Below are 17,111 nucleotides of genomic sequence, written 5' to 3'. Positions count from 1 at the left end.
AGCCAGGATGACCAGTAAACATACAACACAGTACAGCCAATCACCAGACAGGACACTACCACTATAAAGCCAGAGCTAGGTTTCCCGCTCTCTCGGGACCCAGCTACTGAGACAGTCAGAGTCCACAAGCTAGCCAGTGCAAACACCATGCGGTAGCTAGTAAGTCTGGTCAGGCTACTATAAGGTCACCAGTCAGATCAGTATAGTGTCGACCCACAGTTGAACATGTATACCAGTTCTATAGTTGAATAAAACAGTGTTGGATCTTCTCAAGTGTTTGACATCTGTTTCTAACTTCCCTGCATCGAATGCAGTCCACATCGAACCAACCTGCCTAACACATCAGGTACAACAGCCGAAAACTGCAGTATCTGTTCACAGTGGATGCTGCAATGAGGAAACGTGAGGGTCATGTTAGATGGATTAAATAAGTTAAGCAGAATTGGCTTGGCTCATCTGTGATTATGTTACTTTAAAAATGAATTGCAGGATGGAGATCCGCCATCATTCATGATAACTGAAGCATCTTAGTGAGTCAACTTGTAACGTAGAGCCAGGAAATGGCCAGCACTTGAGCTTTAGTGGTGGATGTTATCTTGGTGCGATTCATATGATCCTGCACTTGTTTAGCAAACACATGACAGTAACCGGACAACTGCTTCTATGCTGCTATATAACTTTTCTATCCATCTTTTTAATCGGATTTGGCATGTTATTTAAAAGACCTGGATTTCTTAGGTGTGTGCACGCTAGCACTGAGATCCTGGAGTTGTGTTAAATGGTTAAAAGGAAAGATCTGGCCACTGATGAGAAATAAGGCTGATCCAACCATTAGCAACAACTGAGGCAATTCTCCACCATAAATCCTGCTATGTCGGGAGAATTCCGAGAGGTCTGGGGCGTGATTCTCCCATACCCGGGGGCGGGAGGTCCCTAGAACCTAGAACCTAGAACAGTACAGCACAGAACAGGCCCTTCGGCCCTCGATGTTGTGCCGAGCAATGATCACCCTACTCAAACCCACATATCCACCCTATACCCGTAACCCAACAACTCCCCCCCTTAACCTTACTATTAGGACACTACGGGCAATTTAGCATGGCCAATCCACCTAACCCGCACATCTTTGGACTGGAGAGCCCTCTGCACCTTCAGGGGCTCGGCCCGCCCCGGAGTGGTTGGCACCCCTCCAGCCAGTGTGATAGGGGCTTAGTGCCACGCCAACCGGCGCTGAAGGGCCTCCGCCAGCCAGTGCGAGTCCGCGTACTGGGCGTCATCCCTGTGCATGCGTGGGAGGGTTCGTCTCCGCATCAGCCATCGCGGAGGACCACAGCGGCCAATGCGGATGAATAGAGAGCCCCCACGGCACAGGCTTGCCCGCAGATCGGTGGGTTCCCGACCGTGGGCCAGACCACCGTGGGGACATCGCCCAGGGCCAAATCCTCCCGCGACCCCCCAGCAAGCCTGGAGCATGCCCGTGCCGCCAGGTCCCGCCGGTAAGGGACCTACTCTGATTTACGTCAGCGGGACCGGCTATAGGCGTGCGGGACTTCGGCCCATCGCGGGCCGGAGAATTCGGGCGGCGTTGGCGCCCATTGAGTCGCGCCGGAGCCCGCCATTCTCAGAGGCGGGCGGTGCAACTCACGTCAGGCCGGTTTTTGGGGGGGCGGGAGAATTGGGTGGACGGCGGGGGCGGGATTTTCCCCGACCCCCGGCGATTCACCCACCCAGCGGGGGCGTGGGGGTGGGAGAATCCCGCCCCTGAAACGGGATGTACGCTAGGCGCCAAACAGTGCGCCAAGCTGCTGGCCTGCTCCACCGGACGTGATCTGCTTCACGCCCTCACTGGGTGGGAAGTAGAATTTAAGTATTCAAAATGGGCTTTTAAGCCGAATTCTCTCGGCTCCTGCTATTCTCCCACCCACCTGCGTGACAATGATATTGGGGAAAAAAAACTAAGAAACCCTCATTTTCCTCACAAGAATCATGGAGTATATGTCCTATCTCTGTGGGCCGCTATCGGAGACCAGAAATGATTACCACGCTAGGGGGAACTCTGAGGCCATTGTAGCCCCCAGGTGATTGGGAACATCACAGGGAAGTGCACTGGCACAGCACTTGGCATGGCCAGAGTGCCAGGGATAGTGTCAGGTTGACACTGTGAAGGGGTGGGGGGGGGGGGGGGGGGGGGGATTTACTGTCACTTTGAGATCTGTGCTCCCTTTAAAAATGGTGCCCCGATCTCTGTGAAGCCGGGCTTGCTGGTGTGTTTAGGCCCCCCCTCAGTGCAGGGGCAAAATTCTTCCCCCTTCCAAAAGCATATTTCTAAGAGTGGGTGGCTTGCAATCTGGATTGCGCTGACCCACCCAACAGGAGCCTCACCGTATTTCCCGCCGGAGATCATGCTTCGAAATTTTGGGGGGAGATTGTGCCCAATGTATTTCACCACAACAGTTTAGGACTGGTTTATTCAGGGGGAAATAGTTTTCTAAGTCACTTTGATCATAATTAAAACATCCTAGCCAATGAGGACAACATGATGCAATCAGTGTAGTACAGTACAATGGTCCATAGGTGGAGCCCACATGGGCAACAGCGTGATACAATGTAGTATAGTGGTGAATGGTTACTATAATATGTTCACCACAGTGCATATGTTCATTTAAAAAAATATTGGTTCATATTTATCTGATTTGATCTTTGATCCAGTGACATTTTAATATTAATTCTGCCAGATACTGCAGCAGTTTGTTTTTGATAGACCCTGTGAGCGTGACCCCGTTTGCTGCACCACCTTATCTGTCCATTTTGCCCGCATGGGAGAACACTGCAGAACCACGTCAAGGCCGACGCATATCCCTCCTTGTGAGTGAAATTCCCGCTCCAGCATCAACAGCAGGCATCACTTTACCGCGGGTTGAAAAATTCAGGAGATTGAGAGAAAGGAATCATAGAATCCCCACAGTGCAGAAGGAGACCATTCAGCCCATTGAGTCTGCACCAACCCTTGGAAAGACCACCCTACCTCGGACCTTGTCATGACCCTATTCCCCGTAATACAGTAATCCCACCTAACCTTTTGGACACTCGGGGCAATTGATCATGGCCAATCCACCTAACCTGCACATCTTTGGACTGTGGGAGGAAACTGGACCAAACCCACGCAGACCCAGGGGAGAAAGTGCAGAAAGTCACCCGAGGCAGGATTTGAACCCGGGACCCTGAAGCTGTGAGGCATCAGTGCTAACCACTGTACGGCCCTGTGCATCAGTGTTTTCGAATTCTGATTAGACTTCTTTGGATCACATAAGAAATGGAAAGGCATTAATACCTCATTGGTTGAGTTACAGCAGAAAATTTCCAATTGACTATCTCTATCTATACATTTTGTGCACAAAAAATATATATATTTATAAAAAAACAGAGTTTTGGAGAAAAAAATATATTGAACTAACCTGGTAATTTTGAGAATTCTTTGCTTAAAATGTTTATCCCCAATCTGGTTTTGCCTGTTAAACTGAATCTCGGCTTGGTTCAGTAATTTGCCCATATCTGAGAAATACATAAAATGCCATGAACTAGTCGAACAGCATTCTTAGTGTAACAGCAACATAGTGTAACTTACACCATTTGATTTTGGTATTTGCAGTTTTTCTCCTTCATTTAGCACGCGCAAACAAAAGTTAGCATTTTAATACACAAAAAAATGCAATAACTATTAGCTGAAACGTTTTGTGTTTCGTTGTGAATTGATGTCACTGCGAACTTGGCCAATAGAATGGCGACCACTGTGCAAACAGGCTACAAAATACATAAAGTAGGTCAATGGCTAGTTCGCGATTTAAAAACGAACTTGAAATAATTGATTTGTTTTAGATAAGTGTGCATTACATATGTGCGGCTATGCCTGTTCCTGTAGGCTGAGGATTTGCATACATGCTCTGACCACACTAAAGATAGGGGGGGCAGCAGGGTAGCATGGTGGTTAGCATAAATGCTTCACAGCTCCAGGGTCCCAGGTTCGATTCCCGGCTGGGTCACTGTCTGTGTGGAGTCTGCACGTCCTCCCCCTGTGTGCGTGGGTTTCCTCCGGGTGCTCCGGTTTCCTCCCACAGTCCAAAGATGTGCGGGTTAGGTGGATTGGCCATGCTAAATTGCCCATAGTGTCCTAATAAAAATAAGGTTGGGGGGGTTGTTGGGTTACGGGTATAGGGTGGATACGTGGGTTTGAGTAGGGTGATCATGGCTCGGCACAACATTGAGCCTGTTCTGTGCTGTACTGTTCTATGTTCTATACATTTTCCAACTTTTCAAAATGTTTCTTCCATCATGCGGTGTGGGTGTTGTTGACAAGGCTAGCATTTGTTGCCCATCCCTAATTGCCCTTGAACTGATTGGCCTGTTAGGCCATTTCAGAAAGCAATTAATATTCAACCTCATTAGGTAAGGTAAAAAGTGAAGTCGCCAAGGTCCCAGATGATCATAGGTTGCTTTCCCCTTTGAGGGGGGAGAGCTGACTGGTGGTGATTTAACCTGAGGATCAACACGCCTCCGGCGAGGGGCAAGGCTGAGAAGGCGGGGCCTTCGTGAATAACCTCAGCCACATTGCTGTGGGCCTGGAGTCACATGTAGGTCAGACCAAGTAAGGGTGATAGACACTATAGTGAACTATGTGGGTTTTTGTGACAATCGAGGACAATTCATGGTCCCCATTACTGAAAATCGATTTTAAATTCCACCAACTGCCACCTGGATTTTGAACCCATGTTCCCAGAACATTAGCTTGGGCCTCTGGATTACACGTCCACTACCCCTACGCCACCCCATAAACTTACTGTTTTGGAAAAAGCTATACTTTTAAAACTGATTTATAACCATACTGCAAAAATGAAAGGCAGCCTGATTCTACTTTCATAATGAATCTGAGGACTGTTAAATGGCTTTTTTATTTCTGTAAGTGTATCCTGAGAGTTTGTTGTTGGGATCATTTGCCCTGCCCTGTAAATACATCAGGATTTGGGATCAAGGCAGAACATCAGTGTTTGCTGATGGTATAAAAATAGGGACTGGCAACTGGTGAGAAATGTAATTGGCTTCAGGAAGACATAGACTTACAGATGAGTAGATAAATAATAGATTCCAGGTGAAATCTAAAGCATCAGAAAGTGAAGAAATGAATGAATACATTTTGGGAAACAGACTATGGAAGGGAGGTGTCCATGAAAGTCTAGTGGAGCAGAAAGTCTTGAGGATTCAGCCACACAAATCTTTAAAGGAGACAAATTGATAAAACTTCAAAAGAAAAAATGAATGGCATTCTATGTTTTATGAATAAGACCATAGATTATATAAACAGATGTAATATTAAATCAACAAAAACATTCATTGGGTTACTGTTGGTATCTTGCGTTCAGTCTTTATGACAAGTTATTTTAGGAAGGATGTCAATACCATGAAGAAGGTACAGAAGGTTTATTGGATTATTCAGGGATGAGAGGCTTCATTTATGAGAGATTAGGGAAACTGAAGCTCTTATAACAATGAAGGTTTAAGAGATGGAGCTTTTCAGATTTTTGAAGATTTTTAAAGAAGGAAACATATTTGCATTGGGTCGGTAAGTAAAGGGGGCAACTTTATGCTCCACATCAAAAAAAGAGAAGGCAAATTATGAAATTTTCTTTTTTGACACATTGGGTGGGATTTTTTTTCTGGGGACAGAGATGGCTTGCCATTGGTCTCCTGTCAACAGGGGTGGCTGGAAAATCTCATCCTTAAGAGTTATTGAAATATGGAATCCCTGACAGAAATAACATAAGAAATAAGAGCAGAGGTAGACCATTTAACCCATCAAACCTGCTCCCCCATTCAGTAAGATCATGGCTGATCTCATCGTGGCCTTAACTCCACTTTCCTGCCTGCCCCAATAACCCATGTAGATAAAAATATATCTAACTCAGCCTTGAATATACTCGTGATGTGGAGATGCTGGTGTTGGACTGGGGTGAGCACAGTAAGAAGTCTTACAATACCAGGTTAAAGTCCAACAGGTTTGTTTCAAATCACTAGCTTTTGGAGCACTGCTCCTTCCTCTGAGGACTTTAACCTGGTGTTGTAAGACTTCTTATTGAATATACTCAGTGACTAAGCCTCTCTTGCTCTGTGGGGGCTAGGGAATTCCAAAGACTAACAACCCTCTGAGACAAGAAATTCCTCGTCATCTCAGCCTTAATTGGGAGGCACCTTATTTTGAAACTATGTCCACTATTTCTAGATTCCCTCAGCATCAACCTAGTTAAGTCCACTCAGAATCTTTTATGTTTCAATAAGATCTCTGTTTATTCTTCTAAGTCCATTGAATATAAGGCCAACATGCTCAACCTACCTTCATGAGACAACTCTGTCACCCCAGGAATCAACCTAGTGAGCCTTCTCTGAAGTGACTCCAATTCAGGTATATCCCTCTTTAAGTTGGGAGAAATAGTCTTCATATAGCTTTTAAATGAAGTGGATAAATATCTGAAAAATAAAGATTTGTAGGATATAGTGAAAGGGGATAAATATCTGAAAAATAAAGATTTGTAGGACATAGTGAAAGGGGACTGAGCAGAAAGCCTTTCATACAGATGGGCACATGCATAATGTGCTAAATTGCTTCTACTTTTACTATGACACTGTGGTTCTAGTTAATAGTCGAAACCAACTCCTGGATATTTCCATTAAAGTTATACGCTAATATTTTACTGTGTAGCTGTTTGAATTTATTTTAATGTGCCAAATTTCAGATATGTGTGTGTTCTTCATCAATGTCAATTTGCACGTCTTGACCAACATTGTCCATAGAAACTTACAAAATTCTAACAGAATTAGACAGGGTAGATTCAGAAAGAATGTTCCCATGGGGGAGACCCATGGGTCATTGTTTGAGGATAAGGGGTAAACCTTTTAGGACTGAGGTGAAAAGAAATTTCTTCACCCAGAAGGTGGAGAATCTGTGGAATTCACTACGACAGAAAGTAGTTGAGGCCAAAACATTGTGTCATTTCAAGAAGGAATTAGATACAGCTCTTGGAGCTAAAGGGATTAAGGGATATGTGGGGAAGGTGGGATCAGGGTATTGAACTTGATGATCAGCCATGATCATGATGAATGGTGGAGCAGGCTTGAAGGGCCTAATGGCCTCCTCCTGCTTCTATTTTCGATGTTTCTATGTAAAAATAAGGAGGCTATGACGGAGCTGTATAAAATGCTCATTAGGCCACAGTAAGATTACTGTGTGCAGTTCTGGATGCCACACTATAGGAAAGATATGATTGCACTGGAAAGGATGCAGAGGAGATTCACCAGGGTGTTGCCTGGGCTGGGGTATTTCAGCTATGAAGAGAGGCTGAACATGCTGGGGTGGTTTTCCTTAGAGCAGGGAAGGATGAGGGGAGGCCTGATTGAGGTGTACAAATTGTGAGGGGCATAGATAGAATAGATAGAAATAAACCTTTCCTCTTAGCAGAGGGGTCAATAACCAGGGGACATAGATTTAAGATAATAAGCACAAGATTTAGAAGGGATTTGAAGAAAACCTTTTTCTCCAGAGGGGGTGGGAATCTGGAACTCACTGCCTGAAAGGGGCTGGTTTAGCTCACAAGGCTAAATCGCTGGCTTTTAAAGCAGACCAAGCGGGTCAGCAGCACGGTTCGATTCCCGTACCAGCCTCCCCGGACAGGCGCCGGAATGTGGCGACTAGGGGCTTTTCACGGTAACTTCATTGAAGCCTACTCGTGACAATAAGCGATTTTCATTCATTTCAAAGGGTGGCAGGGGCCCGAAACCTCACATTATTTAAGAAACATTTGAACGCTATGGACCAATTGCTGGAAAATGGGATTCGAATAGATAGGCTTGTTGGCCGACACAGACACGATGGGCTGAAGGCCTTCTTTCTGTGCAGTAAACATGCTTTCTACCAAAACTGGCAGGGACAGATATACCTGCGACAGGTAGATTGGTTAGAATGAGGTCAAGTAGATTATTCTCTGATTGGTTCCCTCACCACCTGTTGCAGACCCTGTCTAGCAGCTATGACCATTAGGACTCGGCCAGCTTGGTCAGTAGTGGTGCTACCGAGCTACGTTTGGCGATGAACATTGAAGTCCCCCATCCAGAGCACATTCTATGGCCTTCGTACCTTGAGCGCTTCCTCCATTCGCGTTCAACATGCAAGCGTATCACCACTGCTCAAGGAGCTTTTCCAGAAACGCTCACATCCCAAGAGTGGATATTAAAAATATTGGTCAGATAAAGTTTGATGGAGCCAAATAGCTCTCATAGAATCCCTACAGTGCACAAGGCCATTCGGCACAAGTCTACGTCGGCCCTCTGAATGAGCACCCTATCTAGGCCCAATCCTCCACCCTATCCCTGTAACTAGAGGGCAGCACAGTAGCTAGCACTGTTGCTTCACAGCGCCAGGGTCCCAGGTTTGATTCCTGGCTTGGGTCACTGTCTGTATGGAGTCTGCACGTTCTCTCTGTCTCTGCGTGGGTTTCCTCCGGGTGCTCCAGTTTCCTCCCTCAAGCCTCGAAAGATGTGCTGTTAGGTCATTTGGACATTCTGAATTCTCCCTCCGTGTACCCGAACAGGCGCCGGAATGTGGTGACGAGGGGCTTTTCACAGTAACATCATTGTAGTGTAAATGTAAGTCTACTTGTGACAATAAAGATTATTATTATTAACCTCTTGGACATTAAGGGGAAATTTAGAATGGCCAATTCACCTAATTTGCACATCTTTGGACTGTGGGAGGAAACAGGGTGCTCTGGAGCAAACCGGAGCGCCTGGAGGAAACCCACGCAGAGAATGTACAAACTCCCCGCAGTTACCCAAGGTCAGTATTGAACCGGGGTCCCTGGGGCTCTGAGGCAGCAGTGCTAACCACTGTGCCACCCCACTCTCCTTGGGCTTTTGGCCCTAATGTATCTTTCCTGCAGATAATTCAACAACACTTCAACATCTGGATGGTTACTACCTGGTAATGGACCTCGGAACTGAGTGTTATGGTGCGTAATGCACTGACTGTCCCCAGGTAAGTTTGGAGCACCTTTTTTGTGTGTGTTGTATGGAGCTGGATGATGTATTTAAGGAGCAATGGCAGGAGGCGGGGCGGCGCGGAGCTCCCGGACACACCTGCCACTAGATGGCGCGCGAGGCGCAGGAACTGCGAAGGGGGGTGGGGAGAGGCAAAGACACCAACTTGTCAAACAATAAACTAAAAAGCAAAAGTGGTGGCCTGGTGAATCTTTTTATATGTAGTGCATTTCATTGTGGTACAATCTCTTGTACGTGCTATTCACATTTGGCATTCGGATTGGTGATTTTACTCACTTCTTGCCAACATTTCCAAACACAAAATGCAACAATTCAGCTTGTTTCAATTTTTAAAATGATGGTTTTCAAAGCAAAACAAAAGCACTGCACCTCTGATCGTTAAAGGGTCCCCGCTATTGTTTTTGAGTTGGAAGGAATTATGGAGAGAGGGGGAATCGACTGCCCTCCTCAACTAAAACTCTGGAGACTGGAAAGTTTGGCGGTGGCCCCACAGCCGGGCTCAAAGAGCCAGGCCATTGGGAGCGCAGTGAAGTCGGCTCGGTGAAGGTGGAGTCTCTGACAAGACAACTTCAGACAAACACCCAGCTCCCCAGGGCTCCCGCCCCCGAGCCGGACCGGGAAGCAGCTGAACTCCCTCCCTTGAGGGGCTGAGCGGCGCCGGTGGAGTCTCTGCAGCCGGGAAGGATACGTGTCCAGCCGCTGGGCCAGTGCATCAACTCCCCCCCCCACCCCTCTTCTCTTCCCTTCCCCTGGTGAGTGTCTTTCCCTTTGGTGTGCACACCGCCTCGGGATATTGTGCGGCTTCTGCCCGCCGGTTGGTACCAAGGTGAGGTGAGGAGGGGCTTCTGAAAAGTTGCTGCTGAGGCGCAGCTTTACTCCCGAGGTGAGGCCTCGCAATAGTCTGCAGTTTTTGCCTGGTTCCACGATCCCCTCTTTTGACAGAGTTAAACCCCTAAATAGTTGGGGGTGGGGGTGTATTGGGGCAGGGGGAGGTGGGGTGTATTGGGGGGCGGGGTGTATTGGGGCTGGGGGTTGCGGGTTGCATTGGGGCTGGGGGATGCGGGGTGCATTGGGGGCGGGGTGTATTGGGGCTGGGGGGATGCGGGGTGCATGGGGGGGGGGGGTGATCTGCATTTTCGCTGTCAATTCCTCTCTTTGCTCAGGCTATTTCTCTTTGCAATTCCGTATCCTGCTCTTAATGGATCTTCAGTAGGAAGCTGACTGACGTCTTTTCCATTTTTGATGTAACTTGTGAATTGGACTCGTTCCAGGTGTCCCTGAGTTAAAGGGAGCACCTAAACATTTATGCAATGCCTAGACTCCCCTCCATGTGTTTGTTGTGTGGAGGTTCCCAAAGTTCAATATTTACATTTTCAGACAGTTCCTACATTGGTTTGAACAACCTTTAGGATAATAATAATCTTTTATAGTGTCACAGGAAGGTTTACTTTAACACTGCAATGAAGTTACTGTGAAAATCCCCTGGCCGCCCCGGCGCCTCTTCAGGTACACTGAGAGAAAATTCAGAATGTCCATTTCACCTAACAACGTGCCTTTCGGGTCATGTGGGAGGAAACCGGAGCGCCCGGAGGAAACCCACGCAGACACGGGGAGAATGTGCAGACTCCGCACAGACTGGGAATCGAACCCGGGACCCTGGTGCTGTGAAGCAACAGTGCTAATCCCTGTGCTACCGTGCTGCCCATCCTTTCACATGGCACCTGCAGCTGTCTGTTATCCTCTTTTCATAAAACCAATAAATGACAGGGAACAAAATGTCAAAAGGAGACAACTAATTAAATCGAAATGTAATTCATTCCTGGGGGTGATGGTGTACCCCAACCCCCACTGTGCCCACCGGTCGCGGAAGGCCTGAAATGTGGCTGTGGACACCGCGTGCTCCCTTTTCAGGGCCACCCGGCCACGAATGTAGCCATGGTAGAGGGGAAGACAGCTGGGCCCGACGGCCTCCTTGACTGCCTGCTCCTTGGACCTGTTAATAGACAATTTGGCCAGGCTCAGGAGCAAGCTTAATGGGAGGAAGCAATCTATTATATTTGCCCTATACTGATACTGCACTCAAATGACACGTGTACTGAATTTGTACAATATTAATATGGGCCATTTTTTGGCGAATCAGGACAAAATTATTGATTTTTTTTAATTTGGAATTTTCTTCGGCAATTGAATTTTGACTTTTCAATGCCAGAATTACCCAAATGGGAAGAAACTTGTGTTGTAAACAGTGACCCAGATTATAAATCTAATTCAATATATAAAACTGAATCATACGTCAGAACATACAATATTTGTATATCAAAGCTTGTGCTTATTACTTGCTAAGGGTGCCACGTAATGCCAAGGTTCACGTAGAGTAAAGGGTTAATGGTTGTGTTAATTAAGCAATGATGTTAATCATGATGTAAGCATGACATCAGGGTCAGATGACCAAGAGGCCCAGAGAACGAGACACAGAACAGTCTGTGTCCTGAGAACATTGTACTTGCCTTGAGTTCTGTAAATAAATAGCTTCCAAAATATATACTATCTCCAAGGCACTCCGAGAGTATGTGAAACCTCATCAAAACACAGTGGCAGTGCTGAAGGCTACAGTTTAAGAAGCTGAGACTGTAGATTGTAACCGACGGGTGAAGACCTTGGAACAGCTTGACTTGCAATGAAGGAAGCCAAAAAGAAAATGTATCTTGATAGGCGACAGCGAACCTTGCATTGTGTCCATAGCTATTGAACAGTCACTACCCCTTCCACAGTCCTTACAACACTTTGAGCATTCACAGCAAGGGCAATGATAGAGGTCTGCAGGAGAGAGTTTGAAAGATACCGAACAGCTTCAGGCTTACAGGAATAGGACGGCAGGCCTCTATCGCTTTATCTGCATTTGAGGCCAGAACTGATGTTGTCCTGATGGGACAAGGGGCCAAGGAGATCTTGGTGTCTTGTGAGGAGGTTTTGAGGGCCTTAACCCAAAGGGGATTCAACAAAAGGAGCCAGAGGCCGGACAAATGCATTCATTAGTTTATTATCAACGTTTATCGACTTGCCAGAAGTTGCAGCAATGGAGTTTTAAAGCATTAACATAGTCGGCATGCTCAATAATGAGCTGTTGGACATTTTGCAAACCAAGGAGACTTTGACATTGGGAAAGGCCGAACAATTTGCAAGGCCAGTGGAGATGAGACAGCAGAGTCAACAGAGTCAAGATATTGAGGCTTAGGAGGGCTTGATCCAGTATGTAGGCCCAAAGTCATGAACCCCACCCACGAAAAAGCCTCTCAAAATTGCTGAAGGGACTGAAAGAACCTTTCCAACTATTTTAAAATGTTCCAGATGTGGCGGCAAAAGGCAGCGTCGTTACGGAGAATACCCAGCAGAGCAAGCCGAATGCTTCTCTGTGGCAAGACCAGACATTTTAAACGCTTATGCAGACATGAAGCAGAATGTACAGAAGAGAGTGGGAACAAGGTTCTAATCATTTCAAAGTGCAGCAAATTGGAAATAAAGACATCCAGGATGACGTTTACCAGGAATAAATAAAAGATTCCAACTATCATTTCTGGTCTGTAGAGTTGGAAGTCAAACGATACATAACAGAATTTAAATTGAAAACTGGGGCTGGAGTCACAGTCTTCAAAGACAGGTTAGTAATCCCTGAGATAAATGCACATTCCACGATGGTCATTTGGCAATGACCAAATGCAGAGCATGGGCACGACTATCAGCTTGGCTGCCGTAATCTTCAAAATTCACTGAATAATTTGTTTTGATGTGCTATGATTGTGCCATCAATGGCCAAAAACCAATGGAACCATTACATGGCAGCACGGTAGCATAGTGGTTAGCACAATTGCTTCACAGCTCCAGGGTCCCAGGTTCGACTCACTGCTGGGTCACTGTCTTTGTGGAGTCTGCACGTTCTCCCCGTGTCTGCGTGGGTTTCCTCCGAGTGCTCCGGTTTCCCCCCACAGTCCAAAGATGTGCAGGTTAGGTGGATTGGCCATGCTAAATTGCCCTTAGTGTCCAAAATTGCCCTTAGTGTTGGGTGGGGTTACTGGATTATGGGGTAATGGGCTCGGGTAGAGTGCTCTTTCCAAGAGCCGGTGCAGACTCGATGGGCCGAATGGCCTCCATCTGCACTGTTGATTCTCTGATTACTGCCATCAGTATTTCTGCCTAGACATTGGCAATGTCTAGGAGTGGATCAGTTTGACTTCACAGGAAAGACCTACCTCATAGTCATTGACTATTACTCTTGCGTTGAAAATAAATCAGCAGATTCCGTACCACAACTGGAGAGGTTGTGGTAAAAGCTATGAACCACACTTACTCTAGCCATGGTATTCCAGATGAGGCAAACTTGGACAATAGTCCACACTGTGCTACCGTGCTGCCCACAACTGCTGATGGGGAGAAGGCTTAAGACCCAACTTCCTTCACTACAACATAAACTCACTCCAACACCGCCGTACAAGATCATGACCAAGTAAGGCATCACGTGCAAATATATAGAGAAACAGTCCAGCTTGTACAATCGCTGGAATAGAGCGAGAACACCACCTCCATTGGATTCTGGGCAAAAGGTGTGGATATTAGACCATTAAGCAGGAGATTACAGTCATAGACCAAACCCAATCATACCTCATACAAACACCGCTTCGGGTTCTCCGAAGAAACAGAAAGGTTTTGATACCTTTAGAAACCACAATGAGACAATCTTTTTCCAATCACCATGAAGACACTGATGAGATGGTCCCCATTGCAAACACCCCCAGAAATGAGGCTCAATTCCTGGAACCGAGCGTAGGCCAGAACTCAACTAAGAATATTCAAGATAAGGCAAGGTAGTGCAGTGGTTAGCACTGTTGCTTCACAGCGCCAGGGACCCGGATTCGAATCCCAGCTTAGGTCACTGTGTGGAGTCTGCACGTTCTCCCCATGTCTGCGTGGGTTTCCTCCGGGCGCTCTGGTTTCATCCCACAAGTCTCGAAAGACGTGCTTGTTAGGTAATTTGGACATTCTGAATTCCCCCTCGGTGTACCCGAACAGGCGCCGCAGTGTGGCGACTAGAGGATTTTCACAGTATTAATGTAAGCCTACTTGTGACACTAATAAAGATTATTATTATTAAGATGAGGGAGATTCGTAAAAGCACCAGACAGGCTCAATCTATGAGGGGGGGGGGGGGGGGGGGACTTTGGGGGGGGGGGGATGGTGGGGGGGGATGGTGGGAGTTAATTTAGCAATTTTGAGATTATGCTGGGGGGGGGGGGGGGTGATGATGTAGAACAATGGTTATGTTAATTTCACATGATTATGTTAATTAATATTAATGATATAAGCATGACATCTGGCTAAGCTGACCTTGCTTCCACAGAGCAAGACACAGAAGTATGTGGCTGGAGAACAATTATGTACTTACTATGAGGTCTTTGTAAATGGTGTAAATAAATAGTTTACAGAAAATCTATATACTATCTAAGTCACTCATTACTAAGCGAAACCTCATCAGGACAATTTATACAGTTTTTTTGATTTAAACAAAGCAGTGAGCATGGTCATAATTGTTACCATTTCAATGAGCCAAGCAGCTGTACTAAAGCTTTCTTAGTCACTAAGTATTAGCCCATACTACGTACGATTGTATCATAGAAAAATCTCATTGGGAATGCCATGGCGGTATTACGAATCTGGGTGTAAAATAGAAAACAAATTAGGAAGCAATAGTTGGTTGACAGTGATTAGGGGAGAGCGAGTGGAGAAGTCAAGATAAAATTAGGCTCCAAGAAAAACCTGTGGGAGAGTGGAAGAAGCCATGTCAGGATCAAATAAAATCAATTTTAAAAATCGAGGCGGGATCTCACAGAGCAGCAGGTAGGTGATTGGTTGGTGAGTATTGTCACAACAAGTTAGGGACGTTTGACAATCTCAGACCTAAGAATCTGTAATTTACCATTAATTTATGTTGTTTATAGATGGGAAATAGTCGATTAAATGATTTTAACTACAGATACTAGAGTACAGATAAGATGTGTGGGAGTTTTGAGACAGTGTTGAGATTCTGGACAACCACATCTCTGATAAGTGTCTGCAGGTTGAGAAACTTCAGTTCAGAGTTTTGGGCTGGAGTCTGACATGCAGTTATTACAGAGCATCAGGGAAGGGGAGTTCCTGGGAATTAACCACATCCCTTAAGTTAAGGAAGATGGTTCTAGTATTTGGGGGTCACCTTGGTTCCAGGACAGTGCAGCACGGTGGCACAGTGGCTAGCACTGATGCCTCATGGCGCCGAGGACCGGGATTCGATCCCGGGCCGGGTTCACTGTCCGTGTGGAGTTTACACATTCTCCCTGTGTCTGCATGGGTCACACGCCCACAACCCAATGATGTGCAGGGTAGGTGGATTGGCCACTCTAAATTCCCCCTTAATTGGAAATTTGAAAAAAAATCTTATTTCCAGGACTATATCCTGGGGAACCATAGTATGAAGGGTTTAGAGGGAGCAGAATTCTTAAAATGCACCACGGAGAACATTTTAAGCTAGTATGTAGAAGGGCCTACAAGAGAGGGTGCGGGGTGGTCCTGGACTTAAATTTTGGTAACGAAGCTGGGCAAGTGGTTGAAGTATCAGTGGGAATGCACTTAGCAGACAGTGATCAGAACTCCACTATATTCAAGATTTGTTATGGAAAAGGACTGGCCTGAGATCAAAGTTCAAAACCGAAGAAGGTCGATTTGAATAAGATCAGGTATGATTTGGCCAGGGTGGACTAAAAGCAGACACATGTAGGTAAATCTGTGACAGGACAGTGGGGCACACTCAAGAAGGAAATAGGGAGAGTACAGGGGTATAGAATCCAGTAAAGTAGCACGCAGTGACCAAGCAGGTAGCAAACAAAGGTTAGGTTTATTTACGGTATACAATAATCTTCATTCCCAAAGGGTCTGCCAGGTCGGGGTTTTTGTACTAGTGATCTAATCCCCTGTTGAGGGGAAGCTCCGCCCCCATACTGGGGAAGCACATATTCAATAGAGGACACTAAGGGAAATTTATCATGGCCAATCCAACTAACCTGCACATCTTTGGACTGTGGGAGGAAACCGGAGCGCCCGGAGGAAACCCACGCAGACACTGGGAGAACGGGCAGACTCTGCACAGACAGTGACCCAAGCCGGGAATCGAACCCAGGACCCTGGAGCTGTGAAGCAATTGTGCTAACCACTGCTGCCGTGCTGCCCATGAATGCCCCAAGCTCTGCACTCATTAACGCTGTCCCATTGCCCGAGACCAGCACCTTAGGTACCTCGTGTGTGTTAAAAGATTGCTGCAGCCTGTCGATGGTGGACGAGGACGGCCCCGGCCCCGGAGGGAGAAGGATCTCATGTCAACAAATGTGGCTTGGTCGGGTCAAAGTGGGTCAGTAGACGTGAGAAGGACAGCTGTCTCTTCAAGGACACAAAAGCCGTTTCCTGGACCTTGGACTATTCCCATCACTGAACTTTCTTTAACAGCTATTGGAGGGAGGCCAGGACCGTGGTGAGGTTTTGAATTAACTTGCTATAGTGATTTACTGGGCCCAAAAACGAGCATAGTTTCTTTAGTCTGTTTGATACCGGGGCCTGACGGATGGCCTTTACCTTTTCCTCCATGGGGTGTAACCCATGACGATCCACACGATAACCCAGGTAGGTGACCTCGGTTGCATTGAAAATGCTTTTCTCCCTGAGGAGGTAGACCTCCGCCTCTTCGAAATGCCGGAGGACCTCAGCAAACCCTTTGCCAGTACAACCTGAGATGGCCCAGTCACGTTCCAACAAACCTGGGTCTCTGCCATTGACGACCACCAATGGCAGGTGCCATGTGCTGTATTCTACTGGGACCATGGAGGTATCCGCGATTGCCAGCAGTTCTCCAGTGTATGTAGCGAGGCGGGTTTTGGTGTCCCGGAGGGTCAGTGGCTGGAGACCGGAGCGAATACGGACGATGATGCGTCTGC

At 46.7% G+C, this 17,111-nt stretch overlaps 1 protein-coding gene across 7 annotated transcripts in view; it reads left to right on the top strand.

Annotated features, from left to right (window-relative positions):
• Positions 1-9,260: 9,260 nt before the first annotated feature.
• The window catches only part of LOC119974848 (rab effector Noc2-like), a 253,248-nt gene continuing 245,397 nt past the window's right edge, over positions 9,261-17,111 (top strand). For 5 of the 7 annotated variants that reach the window (XR_005462586.1, XR_005462585.1, XR_005462584.1 and 2 more), the window contains exon 1: positions 9,261-9,851. The gene's annotated coding sequence lies outside the window, so the exon portion shown is untranslated. The remainder of the gene's footprint in view (positions 9,852-17,111) is intronic. The other 2 variants (XM_038814148.1, XM_038814147.1) reach the window with 1 other exon arrangement.

Source organism: Scyliorhinus canicula, chromosome 12 (assembly GCF_902713615.1).
Source record: "Scyliorhinus canicula chromosome 12, sScyCan1.1, whole genome shotgun sequence".
In the NCBI taxonomy this organism is placed as follows: Eukaryota; Metazoa; Chordata; class Chondrichthyes; order Carcharhiniformes; family Scyliorhinidae; genus Scyliorhinus; species Scyliorhinus canicula.
The sequence above is the reverse complement of the archived record's forward strand: the minus strand, read 5'-3'. Positions and strand labels throughout refer to the sequence as shown.